At 43.4% G+C, this 15,949-nt stretch overlaps 1 pseudogene; it reads left to right on the top strand.

The window, feature by feature from the left end:
- LOC124401645 overlaps positions 1–3,923 on the top strand; it is a 31,235-nt pseudogene extending 27,312 nt beyond the window's left edge.
- The last annotated feature ends 12,026 nt before the right edge of the window (positions 3,924–15,949 follow it).

Raw genomic sequence — 15,949 nt, 5'->3', positions numbered from 1 at the left:
ATGCAAGCTCAGTGTGAAGGAGGTTCACATTTTGCTGCATTTCAAAGTTAAAGTTTGGTGGACTTTGCTAAACTGAAAATAAAATCAACATTGAATAAAATGTTGTGAAATATCTGTTTTGCCAAGTCACTGCATACTCAGATCATAAGCAGTTGCCACTCTAAAGAAATTTTGCATGCTAAAAGTCTAGTGTGACTGCAGCCTCCTAATCTTGCTGAAAAAGGCCAAACCTATTCTATTCTATTCTATTCTATTCTATTCTATTCTATTCAGGAATACTGTTGCCATTAAGGGGTGCACTTAAAGGTACACCCATATGAATACTCAACTCCAAGATTTTCCAGCAGAACATTACCCAAACTGTCTTGGCCAGCTTACCTGGTACAGTTGCACCTGGCCTTCTATATGATGTAAACGAAAACATGATTCATCAGTGCAGGCCACCTTCTTGCAGTCCTCCCCCATATTTACCATACACCGACCAGGTAAAATATTATGACATCATATCATTATAAGCTGTGAAGGTAATCAGTAACACTGATTCTCATCATGTCATCTGTTAGTGTGTGTGATATATTAGGCAGCAAGTAAACATTTTGTCCTAAAAGTTAATGTGCTAGAAAAAGTATTTGCATTGAAGATTTAAGTGAAGATTTAAGCAAGTTTGACATGGGCCAAATTGTGATGGCTAGACAACTGGGTCAGAGCATCTCCAAAACTGCAGTTCCCTTTCAAAAACTCGAACTGCGTCGAAACGCTTTTGGAGCATTCACAAAGCGTTTCGACCCAGCATCTCGTTCCCTCAGGGAAGGAAGTGGCCCAAGGAAGGAACAGTGGTGAACCGGTGACAGGGTCAACAGTGGCCAGGGCTTAATAATGCATGTGGGGAGCGATAGCCCATGTGGCAAGCCAACAGGCTAAAGAGGTTAATGCTGGTAATGCTCAACGGTTCAGGACTGTTTTGACAAAAAAATGGGTACCAACACAATATTATGCAGGTAGTCATAATGTTATGCCTGATCGGTAGTCATAAAGTTATGCCTGGTTGGTGTAGCTTCTCAGTGACAACCAAAAGTGCAGTTGTTGTGAAATGTGCCACTTTGATGCCAGGTTGGAGACTGGCTTGAAGAATCTTGGAGAGATGACGAGACAGATGATTAAAGGAATTTGGAAAGAAACAATAGAATTGAAACTGATAAGTAGATCAGGGAGTTTCCTGAGAATGTCAATAACCATTGCCCTCTTGAATAAAGTATATGACCAGATGTTATGGAGTCATTGGTAAAAGTAGTATCAGATTGTTGTATAAGATTGACTGGAGAATTGAGGAAAGGATTTGATCCTTTACACAGGTGGTAGAATTGTGGGCCAAAATGATTTCCAGGATTTCTTCTGAAAAAACAGGCAGTAAAAAAGAATGAAAATCCTGTGTGTGTATATCCCACAACACCTGGGGAAAAATGTCACAACACCTGACATTTGAAGGTGCTTTTACCCAATTTTCCAGCTAATGTTAGGCTGGTACCAATCAAAAAGTAAAAATAAACAGTCCAAACAGTAGGGTAGTCCTATGATCTATTATCATTAACAGCCCAAACTATGTTTGCCTAATCTTGTTATAATAATTAATAATACATACAGTGGTACATTGACCTACGGGTGCATTAATGTATGAGTTTTCCGAGGTACGAGTGGTCACTCGGTCCGGAGCAAAAATTGAGGTACGAGCTTGAGACGCCATTGCTAGATGGCAAAGCGAAGCCAGAAAATGAAGCTTGTGATGAAAATTAAGATAAGCAAAGAAGAAAAAATTTTAAAGTTCAGGGTTACGTAGTAAAAGTACAATAGTGATAATAAAAAACGAGTTTTCCCTCCACCTGTGCTTATCGCCTCTTACCCCCCTCCGCCCCCCTCAGCGTTTTTATTAGTTTAAGTTGTTTTATCTCCAAAGTAAATACACTAAATAAAACCTTATTAAAACTTTACATACTCTTTCTATTATGTTTTTATGCAAGATTTGTTATTTAGAAAAGTATTTTCTTAATTTAATAACATGAACCATAAAAAGAGGGTGGCATTTTGAGGGTTGGAACGGATTAATGTAATTTAAGTATTTTCAATGGGAAAAAATTGATTTGGTGTGAGCAAATTGAGATACAAGCTAGTCTACGGAACGAATTATACTCGTAGGTCAAGGTACCTGTTACGCGGCAGATATGGAGGCGGAGCCAACACAAAATACCCCAGAGATCAGGATAATCCGGCAAAAGGCAATTCGTAAATAATATCCACGGTGCGTTATGGAGGAAGCGCGGCGTGGAGGCAGCGACGGAGAAGCGTCGGTAGTCCGAGGTGCGCTGGGGAAGGTAAACGCAGCCATGGAGAGAGCAAGGAGTCCAGGAGGAGAAGGTATGTAGCGGGCGACGCATACCACCATGAACGTGCCTAGACACACAGGAACATACAATAATGGACCCCGAGTGTAGGTGAATGTGGGGCTTTTATAGGCGGTGTGATGAGTGGTTGAAATGCGTCTCAGGTGTTCTCAGTGAAGCCCGATTGCGATGAGCTCAATGTGGGCGGGGCACGCATGAGCAAAGGAGCAGGGCTTTCCCTGAAGCACCGAGGTATGACAGCCACCAAAGGGGGCATGGCAGGGGGGTTCCTGACAGTACCACTGTAATATGATTAAGTTTTTGTTTAATAATGTTAGTTGTTAAAGAGCTCTAAAGAGAAAAAAATCAATGTCATGCAATAAACACTGTACCTTTCAGATTTTTAAAAGTCAAAATAAAAAAAACAATATCTTATACTTATCATAAAATCTTGCACCTCTAAAAAGGTCATACATTCTCAATACACACAATGTCATTTCAAGTCCCACATAAAGTTCATAAACAGAGAAGGTGTGTTTGATTAGTTTTTTTTTTCTACAGGTTGTGTGGCTGTGGTGTCTCATATGAAGGCTGTGCTGCTCTTGCTTTTGCTCTAAAATCGAACCCCTCATACCTGAGAAAGCTGGATTTGTCTAATAATACAATAAAAAGCTCTGGAAAGAAGCTGCTTTCTGCTCTTAAGGATGATGAACATTTCAAACTACAGACTCTAATGTGAGTATGGACTTTTTTAGACAAATGTTAGCTAGCCAGTACAGATAGTTCCATTCTAGCAGTTTCCCTGTTTCTAGTTTCTCTTTTCTCACCTAGATTTTCATGAAGTCTAAATCCCTGATGGAAACAGCTCTGATCCAGACACTGATGCAGACACTTTATGTGCTGAAGTGGACCCTTTGTCCCTTCTCCCACCCAACAAACCCCAGCATACTTCATGGTGAAGGGAAGTGTTGTCTTCTTGGATTTACCCAACTGCTTAGAGTCCAAATTTAAAAACTTTTTATATTCCGCTGAGTTCTTAACTTGTTTGCTATAAAGACACAAGGCTCTTCAATCTACCAAACAGGATAAGACAAAAGACAGTGGTAGCTAAGCCTGAACTTCAGCACAAGGTGACTGGATTTCATTTGGAATTTTTTAAATAATTTTATGTCTTTCTATAGACATTGCTTCAATTTCTCTTCATTTTAGCAACTAGCACAATGGCCACTAATCTACAGGACATTCAGATTCCTTTATGGACAATGGTCAGATTTAAATGAAAGCTTTCTTTCTTTCCCTTATTTCCAAGCAACAGTGACAGAAAGTGTTTGACTTTGAGTCTTTGTCTTGCAGCAATTGTTATGTTTTGGGGGTTTTCTATGCAATTGTTTTATTTCTTTTCATATAAACGTTTTTAGGGAGACCATTAAAGATTGGCGATTGAACAGAAACCATCAGGCTAACAATATCTTTACCCTGAGAGGGTTCAGTTACCTGTATATTGACTCCAATGAGAAAAATAAAAAAGCTATGTATAATGTTACTGAAGAGGCATATCATCATTCTTGCTCATCAGTTACATCTCTGAATGACCAAATGGTTGCATTAGAAAGTTTCTTTTGATCAATTTGTTCAAACAATGTAAAAAGATAGAAGATAAGATGGGATAGGTTAAGGTTCAACAGGAGTGCGAGAGTGTAAAATGACAGTTGTACATTTTAGTCAGAGATAAGACAATCTGAAAAGAAGAGATCGGCAAGTGGAGAAAAAATTTCAAGCGCTGAGACCATTTACCCCAATAGTCCCAATAAAAGTCTCTAGCTAAAAGCTACCCATGCTCCACCTAGCAATATGACCCAGCCTATACTCCAGCCATGCTCACAACCAGAGCAACCAATCTTTAATCCAATATAACCCTCCAGTAAAACATGATTTTCCTAGTTCTAACAATTCTATTGATGATGACTCAGTTGTGTACATTGAGTGGTGCAAGGAATATTTTGTTGTTTAAGCCTTAAGTAATGTAAAAATCCTTGCCTATCCGTGGTTAGCAGAGAGGAAAAATGTGGCCAACTGAATGCAGTTTAAAGAGATTCCTGCACTCAAGGACTATAAGGATGTAGCAGCCAGGAAGATGCTGGAATGGAAAAATGTGCTAAGGAAAGTTTCAGAGAAATGCATTCCAGTATTGTGCATTGTGTCTGTGATGTAAAAATATTTCTGAGAAGGAAGTGGTTCAGGCAATTTCGAGGAATTGAAACTTGTGACATGCCAGTTTGCTACGAGGAACTGTTAAAGACGTGTGATAGTTAGTCAGGATTGGGGCAGAAATTGAAAGAGATTTTGACAATTCCAAAAGGTATTGGAGTTGAATGGAGAAGAACAGAAATGATGGATTTTTGAACCTAAGGCTGGCAACCGAGCTGTGCTGCTTGACCAGAGTCAAGACCATCATGATTGTGAAAACATTGCTCTTCCCATAATTTCCATAGACAGCTACATTGTTGACACTGGAAGCACGTTTTCACTAATCCAAAACTCTTGTTTCTGTTGGCCAGTGGACAGAGACTAAATTTCTTAGGCACAGTGAGTTGGATAGGTAATGTCCAAGGACAGTCTGTAAGCATTTCTTTATCCTGCAAGATAATGATTTAACTGTGCCAGTCATTCTGGGAATAAACGTTCTGTTAACCAAAATGGTATTCCACAGGGCTCAGTACTGTATGCCTACAACACCAGAACTGAATAGTTTTTCTATACTACATCATGATGTTTACCCCTAACTATTTTTACTCTTTACCCACTTGTCATGAGGAAACTTGCCAGCATATACACCAGTTAACACAAGTGTTAGATGTAGATCCTTCCATACAAAAGAAGTTGGAGGATTCTTATGCTAGCTTTGCCTACCGTGTGCACTCAGCAGATTGGTCAAATTAAGTGCATAAAAAGTTATTCAGTAAAGAAAGGAAGCATGCATATATGGCCTCACCAGGGCAAGAATGTTGAGAAAAAAATATTCTAATCCAATTTATCTAGCATGTGTTTTTAATCAAGCTAATATTAATCTAACAAATTGACCTAATAATTATTGTAGAACCAGATATATATCAGATACAATAAAATTGGCTGAATTAAACCTATTTAGCCTATATCTTAATCAAACTTATGTAACATATTTACTCCAAGAATAATTAAAATAATAGAAGAGTTGAAACTGACGATACTGTCTGCGGAGAATGCTCCTAAGAGTTGTCCCAGAACGTCTGCGAGATGAAGCTGAATAAAAAAGAAACCAACAGAGATACGATGTAAAAGGGTAAAATCACAATGACTTAACATAAAAATGAATATGCACGTAGCGACAAAAGTAACAAGCTTATAAATGTTATCTCTATGATCTCAACACACTATGTAACTGTCAGGAATCCGCCTGCCACGCCTCTTTCAGAGGCTGCCTTTGCCGCTGCGCGCTCCCAAGCACGCAGTGCAAATCGCACACAGCTGAAGCACGTTATCCTCTCATTTCCTGCCACCATATAAACCACTCACTCACCCACATTCCGGGTCCGTTATTGTAGGTTCATGCGTGGTCGTGCAGGTTCCTGCTGTGTGTGTTCGCGCTTCCGCTGCTTCCGCTGCTTCCGCTGCATACTCTCTCCTCCCGGACTCCGCGTCCTTTCCACTGCCGCGTTTGGCTTTCCCAGCGCACCTCGGACTAGAGACGCTTCCCCGTCGCTTCACCCCGTGCCGCACTTCCTTCTTCACGCACCGTGGATGTATTCTTTTGAACTGCCGTTTGCCAGATTATCCCGATTCTGCACGGGTATTTTGTGTTGGCTCTGCCTTTGCTGAATAAAGTTTATGTTTGCCGTTACTCCGGCTTCCGCCTCCGTACCTCGCATAACAGAATAACGGACCCTGAAATAGGAATATCGGACAAAAAAAAAGGACAAAAAAAAAAAAAAAAAAAAAAAAAAAAAAGAGGAAAAGGACATGATCGGGTTAACGCCGTGGTCCTGGTGCGAGCCGTGTCTCGGAGGTCGGGTTCGTTCAGCCGCGGTCAAGCGGCAGCCAAGCTCCGCCCCCAGGAAAACCCGGAAGCTCGCAGCCGCTTCTCGGGCACGCTCGGCAGCGCCACGCCCCCTTCATGACGTCATAGGACTCCCGGCTCGCTTCTCCGGCAACAGAGCCGAATGGAGGGATTTTTTAAGGAGCGTGGATCGATATGTGAGTTAAACCCAGCGGTTATCCCACGAAGAGGCGAAAATCGCCCTCCACATGTCTCTTCTACCCGAGGAATCTCTCTCCCTTGCCAGAGAGCTGTGGAGCACGATGGCGGGCGAGTTCAGCTCCTGCACCCAGTTCCTCCAGCTTCTCACCAGGGAACTCGGGATAACCACAGCTGATCTTCATCTCCTCTCCCCCGCTGCTGAGAACGCCGTTCCTCATCAGAGCTTCCAGGAGGTTACCACGCTGCTTCAGGCCCTCCAGGTCAGCTCTGCTCCGAAGGTCCTCAAGGGATCTCCGCCGTGCTCCAGGAGATCCAGGCTGGCTCTGTTTCATTCCAGGACCTCCAGGAGCTCTCCGTTCTGCTCCAGAACCTTCCGGTGGGTCCAGCTCCGTTCCTGTGTCCCGAGGAGAGCTCCGTTCCGCCCCAGGACCTCCGTGACTGCTCGGCTCCTTCCCAAGACCTCCATGAATGCTCGGCTCCGTCCCAAGACCTCCGTGAGTGCTCGGCTCCGTACCTGGACCTCCAGGAGGGCTTTGCTGCGTCCCAGGTCTCCAAGGAGAGCCCAGCTCCGCTCCAGGTCTCCGAAGAGAGCCCAGCTCCGCTCCCGGTCTCCGAGGAGGGCCCAGCTCCACTCCAGGTCTCCAGGGAGAGCCCAGCTCCGCTCCAGGTATCCAAGGAGAGCCCAGCTCCGCTCCAGGTCTCCGAAGAGAGCCCAGTTCCGCTCCAGGTCACACAACTCGTCTCAGAGGCTGCGAAAGGGACGTCGACCCGTCGCCCCCGGGCGTCACCGAAGGCTACGGCTCGCCCCCCAGTCTCCCAGACAGCGATGCCATATCTCAGAGCTCCGCTTCCACCAAGAGATCCCCAGAGCTCACATCTCAGTCCCTGGACTGCGAAAGGGAAGTCGTCCCGTTGCCCCCGGGCTCCACCGAAGGCGACGGTTCGCCCCACAGTCTCCCTGAGGGCGAGGCCATCTCTCGTTCCCCAGAGCTCTCAACTCCACTCCAAGACTGCGAAAGGGACGTCGAGCCGCTGCCCCGGACTACATCCGAAGGCGACAGCTCGCCCCACAGTCTCCCAAGAAGTGACGGCTCGCCCCACGAGCACTCAGTAGGCGAAACTACGTCACAGACCGTCTCTCTTCCCAAGGGATTCCCAGAGCTCTCGCCTCAGTTCCGGGACTGCGAAGGGATGTCGAACCGCTGCTCCTGGCTTCATCCGAAGGCGGCGGCTCGCCCCACAGCCTCTCACAAGGTGACGGCTCGCCTCGGGACCCCTCTCACGGTGACATCCTGTCTCCAAGCTCCCTGGACGAAGACAGGTCACTCCTGAGCTCCAGGGAGGTTGACGTCGCACCGACGAATCCTGACGAGGTCACGACTCAACCGCTGTACTCGGTCAGGACGCCGCCCATCTCCGGCTCCGTCCAGAAGGCCTTCCAGCTGGTAAGCCCCGTCGAGAGCTATGCCCTGCTTCCAGTAGTCACCGAGGTTGTCTCTCCACTCCAGGTCCCCGTGGGTGATGAGGTCCCGTTCCTGTCCTTCCTGGGTAACGCCGGTCCGTTCCAGGTTGCTGCCAGGGCGTCTGGCCATGTCAGGTCTCCAGGGCTACCGCCTCAGCTCCAGACCACCGCAGGGGAGGTCGTTCAGCAGCCGGGTTTCGCTGAGGGCATGGCTCCGCTCCTGGGCTCCGCTGAGGCAGCACTCCGCCTCAGTCTCCGCCGATGGTGTCAGCCTGCTCCAGAGCTCCGCGGATGGCGTCCCTCCGCCTCCTGTCTCCGCCGAGGACGTCGCTCCGCTCCGGGTCTCCGCAGGGGTCGTCTCTCCGCCTCCTGTCTCCGCCCAGGACGCTGCCCGCCCGGGTCTCCGCAGGGGTCGCCTCTCCGCCTCCTGTCTCCGCCGAGGACGCCGCCCGCCCGGGTCTCGCAGCGGTCGCCGCCCGCCTCCTGTCTCCGCCGAGGCGTCGCTCCGCTCGGGTCTCCGCAGGAGTCGTCTCTCCGCCTCCTGTCTCCGCCGAGGACGTCGCTCCACTCCGGGTCTCCGTGGGGGCCGTCGCTCCGCTCCAGGGCTCCGTGATGGCCGTCTCTCCGCCTCCAGTCGGCAACAAGGACCTCGCCCCGTTCCTGGCCTCCGCGTGGGGCTGTGTTCCGTCCTGGCTCCGTGACGGTTCCGTCCGGGTCCCCTTCGACCCTGGAGGACTGGAGGGGCCCTCCTCCGAGTGCCCGGGCCCACCGGGCTGTTGGCGGCTTGGGGGCGTCCGGTGCCGCCCCTTTGGGGGGGGTGGTGTCAGGAATCTGCCTGCCACGCCTCTTTCAGAGGCTGCCTTTGCCGCTGCGCGCTCCCAAGCACGCAGCGCAAATCGCACACAGCTGAAGCACGTTATCCTCTCATTTCCTGCCACCATATAAACCACTCACTCACCCACATTCCGGGTCCGTTATTGTAGGTTCATGCGTGGTCGTGCAGGTTCCTGCTGTGTGTGTTCGCGCTTCCGCTGCTTCCGCTGCTTCCGCTGCATACTCTCTCCTCCCGGACTCCGCGTCCTTTCCACTGCCGCGTTTGGCTTTCCCAGCGCACCTCGGACTAGAGACGCTTCCCCGTCGCTTCACCCCGTGCCGCGCTTCCTTCTTCACGCAACGTGGATGTATTCTTTTGAACTGCCGTTTGCCGGATTATCCCGATTCTGCACGGGTATTTTGTGTTGGCTCTGCCTTTGCTGAATAAAGTTTATGTTTGCCGTTACTCCGGCTTCCGCCTCCGTACCTCGCATAACAGTAACATAGTCAGCTCGGAAAGTACGTGTTAAATTTGTATCATGCCCAAACAAAACTTCATTCTTGGAGAGGTTTCCCATGCAGTCTACGATGCCCGTGGTGGCTTTCTGATCAGGGAAGAATCACACAGCACACAGTATGGTGCAAATGTTCTTCAGTTTATTGCAAATAACAGACAAGTATATACACACTTGAAAAATCCTGACCTAAAACTGTTCCTGATTGGGTAAGAAAACATGGTAACCAGAGATGTGTGAGTCCATACAAAGACATTCAAAAACAAAAGGGGAATTTGCTTAGGTGAAGAAATTAGAAAAAATAAAGGTGTCATGTGATACAAGTGTATAAATATGAGTGTGTGTAAAGTGTGCGTGTGCTTGATCATTTTGATGTGATTGAGTGACCACTTTCTATGAGCTCAATCGAAAGTGGCAATAAAGAAGTTTTGCTTTTACTCATCCAAGACTGAAGATCATAGGTGTTTGAGACCTATTTTATTTTATTGTATTATTATTAAGAGTGTTACATTGGGAATCAACTGAGACGGGTTCTGAGTTCCGACAAGAACTCTTGGACAAAGCAATCATTCAGCCATCTACTTCTCCTTGTGCATCCCCCTTGGCAAAATAAAGATAGAGGTTCCAGATCCTTTCTAGATTATTGAGGGGCTTCAAAACCAATACTAATTTAGATGCTTATTCTATGCTCTAAATTCAGAATATTTTTTGTTTTCAGCACCCTGGATTAAAAAATTGCCTACTGGCAGTTGGAAATGGATGAAGATAATAAAAAAAAAATAGAATTTGTCTACAAGGCTATATGAATTTCTTTGTTTACTGTTCACCCTGCAAAATGCCACAGCATCCTTCCAAAGATTGATAGAACAGGTATTATGTGAGGAGGAAGGAAATTGCTTTATGGTATTGCAACAGCCCCATACTGATGTTACTATTTTTCGATGTAGTACCTCCTCCAAATTCCATAGGGCTCTCTAAAATTAAATTTAGAGCTAAAATTTAGAGCTAAAGGTCAATGAAAAACAGAGCACCAATAATGTTTTGTTAGAATCATGGCTGCATCTTGCACTGATTTGCGCTGAGTCCAGGTTGGAAAACTATTGTTTTGAGCTCAACCAAGTAAGTTTTTTTTTGTTGTTCATTTTGTGTTGTTAACATTGTATTTATTGTGAATTTGGTGGTGTATTTCTTATTTGGGTTATTGGGTGCGCTAATATTTTGGATGCTAATGTAAGCCTGCATGTCTCTATAGAAAAGGACGCCTCCTCTTCCCCTTCTATGATAATGTTCATTTTATTGCCATCTCTACCGAGACATCCTGTGGCGCTTGTGCAGCTTATTTTGTCTGGTAAAGGTTGTTTTGGGGATAGAGTCTTTGCAACGTGCCCTAGTGTGGAGCCCAGAAGTATTGAGAAAGGAATAATTGGAAATCTTGTTGGAGGGGAATCTGCTGGGAGGTTTGCACATCTCTTGTTTCGGCAGTTTGTCGTCTTCATCTTTATCAATGGTCTGCGAGCTCCAAGAATAAAGCATTGTTTGGTGAACGGTGGGCCATTGGACTCTGTTATGTGATATCAATTATACTGATAGCCAAAAAACTACATTCAAGAGAATTTATTAGCATACCTTTCTTGTTTTATCTAATACAAAATGGCATATCTAATACAAAAACTTCCTGCAAACTATTTTGTGGCTAGCCTTGTGGATTGGGTGGATCTCAACAATGAGCTGAAGTCGACAGTCTGTCAAACAGATTCAGGACTACAATTTGCTTCTGATCACCATCACTGTACCCCACAACATAGTATTTATCTGTAATCAATGGACATTCGGTGCAACCCAGATGAGGATGGGTTCCCTCTTAAGTCTGGTTCCTCTCAAGGTTTCTTCCTTATGCCATCTCAGGGAGTTTTTCCTTTTCACAGTCGCTCATCAGGGACAAACTTACACTTATAAAGAACATTGGATTTTTGGCAAAACACTTTTCTCAATTTTTCTCAAAATCTTTGATTCATCTTTCAAAAGTAAGTATTTGTCAATGAACATCTACCATCTTACTGTTCACACACAAAATGTTTAGTCACACCAGTATGACAGTACAGTTTTAGTATTACCCGATATAAACTATGGTTTGGATTACAGTGATTGAAAATACACAAGGGTGAATTTCTAGTGTATGACATCTGTAAATTTTAACAGCATAAATTGATTCATTTGATTGAAAGAAACCAAACAGGATTTACATTTTTTACTGAACTGTATGAAAAGGGGTCCTCTGCAGGATTATAAGGTAATCCTGCAGTCCTGTGTGGAAAAAATGCACCAATGCAATACATTTATCCTTGTATACTTGTGTTCTAATTTGTGTTAGAGAATGTATATACACACTATAACAACACAGTCCACACTGGTGGATTACATACCTGTTCTCTCTACGAAATGTTTGAATTATTGAAGACACAGATGATCTCCCAATATTCGGCTGTACCCTCCGACCCGCCTCAGCCATTGGAAGGGCATGATTGACAACATGGTCCACAATAGTGGCTCTAATTTCTAAAATGTGTCTATGACTTTGACCTCTTCTTCCTCTTCCTCTATTTTGCCTCCTGACCCTTCCAGCATGCATACTTATTCTTGGCTCTGGACCATGTTCGTTTCCTAGTTGTTCATCCATTTTCAACAATTGTAAATCTGTGTTTTGCTCTTTTTATATACACTCGCCAATCACAGTAAAGGTTCACGTATACAGGTAAAGGTTTACACACTACAGTATACACAAAATTCTGATTATAATTTTATCCAGCAATGTTTTCAAGCAGCTTTACTTTCTAAAACACTATTTATTGGAACTAATGAGATATAATGATAACATGGCTAAAGTACATTCTTAAATTTTTCTAGAAAGGGTCTTTACTTACATCAGTGTCTGTTCTTTGTAATGTTCTTCTTTAAGAACAGACAGTAGCTTCTTTGTGAAAAGTGAAAGTGGACAAAGCGGACAAAGTGAAAAAGTTGAAAATGATTTGCAAAGGCCACACACCTGTCTATATGAGGTCCCACAGTAAATGCTGCATGTTAAAACACAAACCAAGCCATGAAGTCTAAGGAATTCTCTGTACACCTTCGAGACAGGATTGTATCTATGTACAGATTCGGGGAAGGGTACAGATAGATTTCTGCAGCATTGTAGGTCCTAATAAACACAGTGGCCTCCATCATCCATAAATGGAAGAGGTTTGGAACCACTCTTTTGGAACTCTTTGTAGAGCGGCGCTGCCCGGCCAAACTGAGAGATCAGGGGAGAAGGGCCTTAGTCAGAAAGGTGACCAAGAACCCAATGGTCACTCTGAAAGATTTACAGTGTTTCTCTGTGGAAAAAGGAAAACCTTCCAGAAGAAAAACTTCTCTGCAGCACTTCACCAGTCAGGCCTGTTTGGTAGAGTGGCAAGACAGAAGCCACTCCTCAAAAAAAGGCACATGACAGCCTCCCTAGAGTTTGCCGAAAAGCTTACAAAGGACTCTCACACCATAAGAAACAAAATTCTCTGGTCTGATGAAACAAAGATTGAACTCTTGGCCTGAATGCCAAACGTCATGTCTGGAGGAACCCAGGCACCGTTTATCACCTGGCTAATACCATCCCAACAGTGATGTATGGTGCTGTCAGCATCATGCTGTGGGGATGTATTTCAATGACAGGAACGGGAAGACTAATCAGGATCGAGGGAAAGATGAATACAGCAATGAACAGTGACATCCTTGATGAAAGCGACAGATCATGTTCCAACAGGACAATGACCCTAAGCCCACAACAAGGATAACAAAGGAGTGGCTACACAGGACGACTCTGTGAATGTCCTTGAGTGACCCAGCCAGATCCCAGACTTGAACCTGATTGAACATCTCTTGAGAGATCTGAAAATGGCTGTGCCACATTCGCCCCAGGCTTGCTCATCAGGGATAAACACACATAATTTCCTTTAATTCTTAAGTTCTGTAAAGCTGCTTTAAGACAATGTCCATTGTGAAAGGCGCTATTGAAATAAACTTGAACTTGATAATAAAACAAGCTTTTATTCCGCTCTCACTAATGGAGAAAGTGGTTTTAGAATGCAGCATGTCATATGGCCATCACAGAGATGATTTTACCTCAGTATCTCCAGGTTATGAAGAGGATTCTCTAGTACAGCAAAGAGAATCCTTACTCCTGAGTCTCCTTTTTTATTGTCAGACAGATTCAGTTCTTTCAGGTGTGAGGGGTTTGCTCTCAAAGCTTTAGTCAGAGCAGCACAGCCTTCATCTGAAACACCACACTTACTCAATCTGTAGTAAAACACATGACACACAACATATTTTCAGCTGGATTTTAAAGTTACTTTTAAAACATACATATATAAATACAATATAGTCTATTCTGATACTGGTTCAATATAGAAGTGACATCACATTAAATTATGTGGAATGGCCAAATTAAAGGTGGTCCTCAATTTACAATGGACATGCCTTCCGATGACCCCATTTCATATTTTCAACCTTTTACTAGGGAGCAGTTGACTCTCAGAGAGATTCTCTCACTTCTGTGCCTTTAGTTTATGCTGAGGATTTTCCAGTATAGCAGAAAGACACATCACTCCAACATCTCCTATTTATTCCAGGACAGATCCAACTCTCTCAGGTGTGAGGGATTTGACTTCAAGGCTGAAGTCAGAGCATTGCAACCGTTATCTAATAAATCACATTCCCACAAACTGTAAGGAAAAATAGTCATATTTTACCTCGGTTTAAGACTTACTTTATAAAATAAAATATTTGTGAAATTAGTTTTTGTAAAATTTTATTTTAAATTATTTGACCTAAGTTTCATTAGTGTACAGTGAAGGTTCTCCAGTACAGCAGACAGATTCTTCACTTCTAAGTTTCCTATTTTATTTTTAGACCGATCCAGTTCTTTCAGGTGTGAGGGGTTTGATTTTAGAGCTGAAGTCAAAGCAGCACAGCCTTCATCTGTAAATTGACAATCCTCCAACCTGCAGTAAGACAATATAATACAACAGATCATTTATTTTGCATTAAAAGATGGCTGATGGTTATGTAAACATTCTTTTATTCTGAATCACATGATGACTGACTATAACCTGTTAAATTCTATTATATTTCATGTAAATAAAAATTATTATACTGAGTGTTATATTTAACTCTCACATTCTCTTACATATATTAAATTAAAGCAGAACAGAATACTAAACGTGGACTTTAATCAGATTGGGACTGAGGTAAACCTTTGTCATGTTAGGATCAAGAGTCAGAGACCAGAATACAGTCAATACACTTTATTAGCCTTTGTACATGAGACAGAAGCTCAGGTAGATGCACAAACTGGAAAACCGTATAATCCGTAGCAGGGGCAGTCCAGGGATGATCGCTGGTGTGAACTGTCAATCAGATGGTGAGCGAGTGGGAACAGGGGCCTTATAAAGAGGAGAGTAGATTGGCGACAGGTGAAGGTGATTAGTAGTAAGGTGAGGCTGTGCGAGTGTGCTGAGTGCAGGAGGGAGGCGTGGCTGGTGGTTCCCTGACAACCTTCTTTAATGCATTGCAGTACATTTATAACAACTATATTTGTTTTCTACTATTGCAGTGCCATTAACCATAAAACCATGAACCTTAAAAACCCCACCAAAACAGACAAATCATGATAAACAATACTGCATTAAAACAAAAAAATGTCTCATATAAGGTGACCTAAGAACAGCAAACATTATAGCAGTGCAATGTAAAATCTGATTCAGGTCAAACGCCCTAGTTAATCTGACAATACCAGAATGGCTGCTTTGAGTATTTCAAAGAACTGTTGATCTTATATGTTTTCACATGCAATAGATAATAATTTACACAAAATATTGAAAACAAGACAAAACATTGATTTTTCTGACAGATCTGTGGATAAAACAGATGGGGAACATTGGATGGGGAGCATCAGTGGACAGCCACTTTCAGATTTTTTAATTTCTGCCAATTTAATAAATTTCTCAATTTTAACAATATAATATATAAATATATAAAATATATTTTTATAAATTTAATTTTTTATTTAACCCAAGCAGTAATTTTATCTAAAATGTTTTAAAAAATGTTGTTCACAAATGTTATTAATAATAAATGATGTTAATAAAAAAACGACAAGCAATTACATTTTTTTGCATTTCTTCCCCCTAACTAAACCGAAACTGAACCAAACCGTGACTGACCAGGGTAAATCGAGGTGAATTTTAGATTACATTATTATTATACATGCATTATAATGCAAACGTAATCCCAACTAATAAAGAACTAATAAAGAAAACTAGTATTGTGAGCAGACATTGAAAAGCAAAATCTTTGCCTCCTCAAATCTGCTAATTTAATTTTGTCTTAATCACTCTAACTTCATACCACCTGTTTGTAATTCAGGACATGGGCGTAAATTTAATTTAACAGTAGGGGGGGACAATAAATCAAAAATTTCTAATGAGCAATTTTTGAAGGGGGACACAAATAATACAGTCAA

This window comes from Silurus meridionalis, chromosome 18 (genome assembly GCF_014805685.1).
Source record: "Silurus meridionalis isolate SWU-2019-XX chromosome 18, ASM1480568v1, whole genome shotgun sequence".
In the NCBI taxonomy this organism is placed as follows: Eukaryota; Metazoa; Chordata; class Actinopteri; order Siluriformes; family Siluridae; genus Silurus; species Silurus meridionalis.
This window is presented reverse-complemented; position numbering and strand designations above follow the sequence as displayed.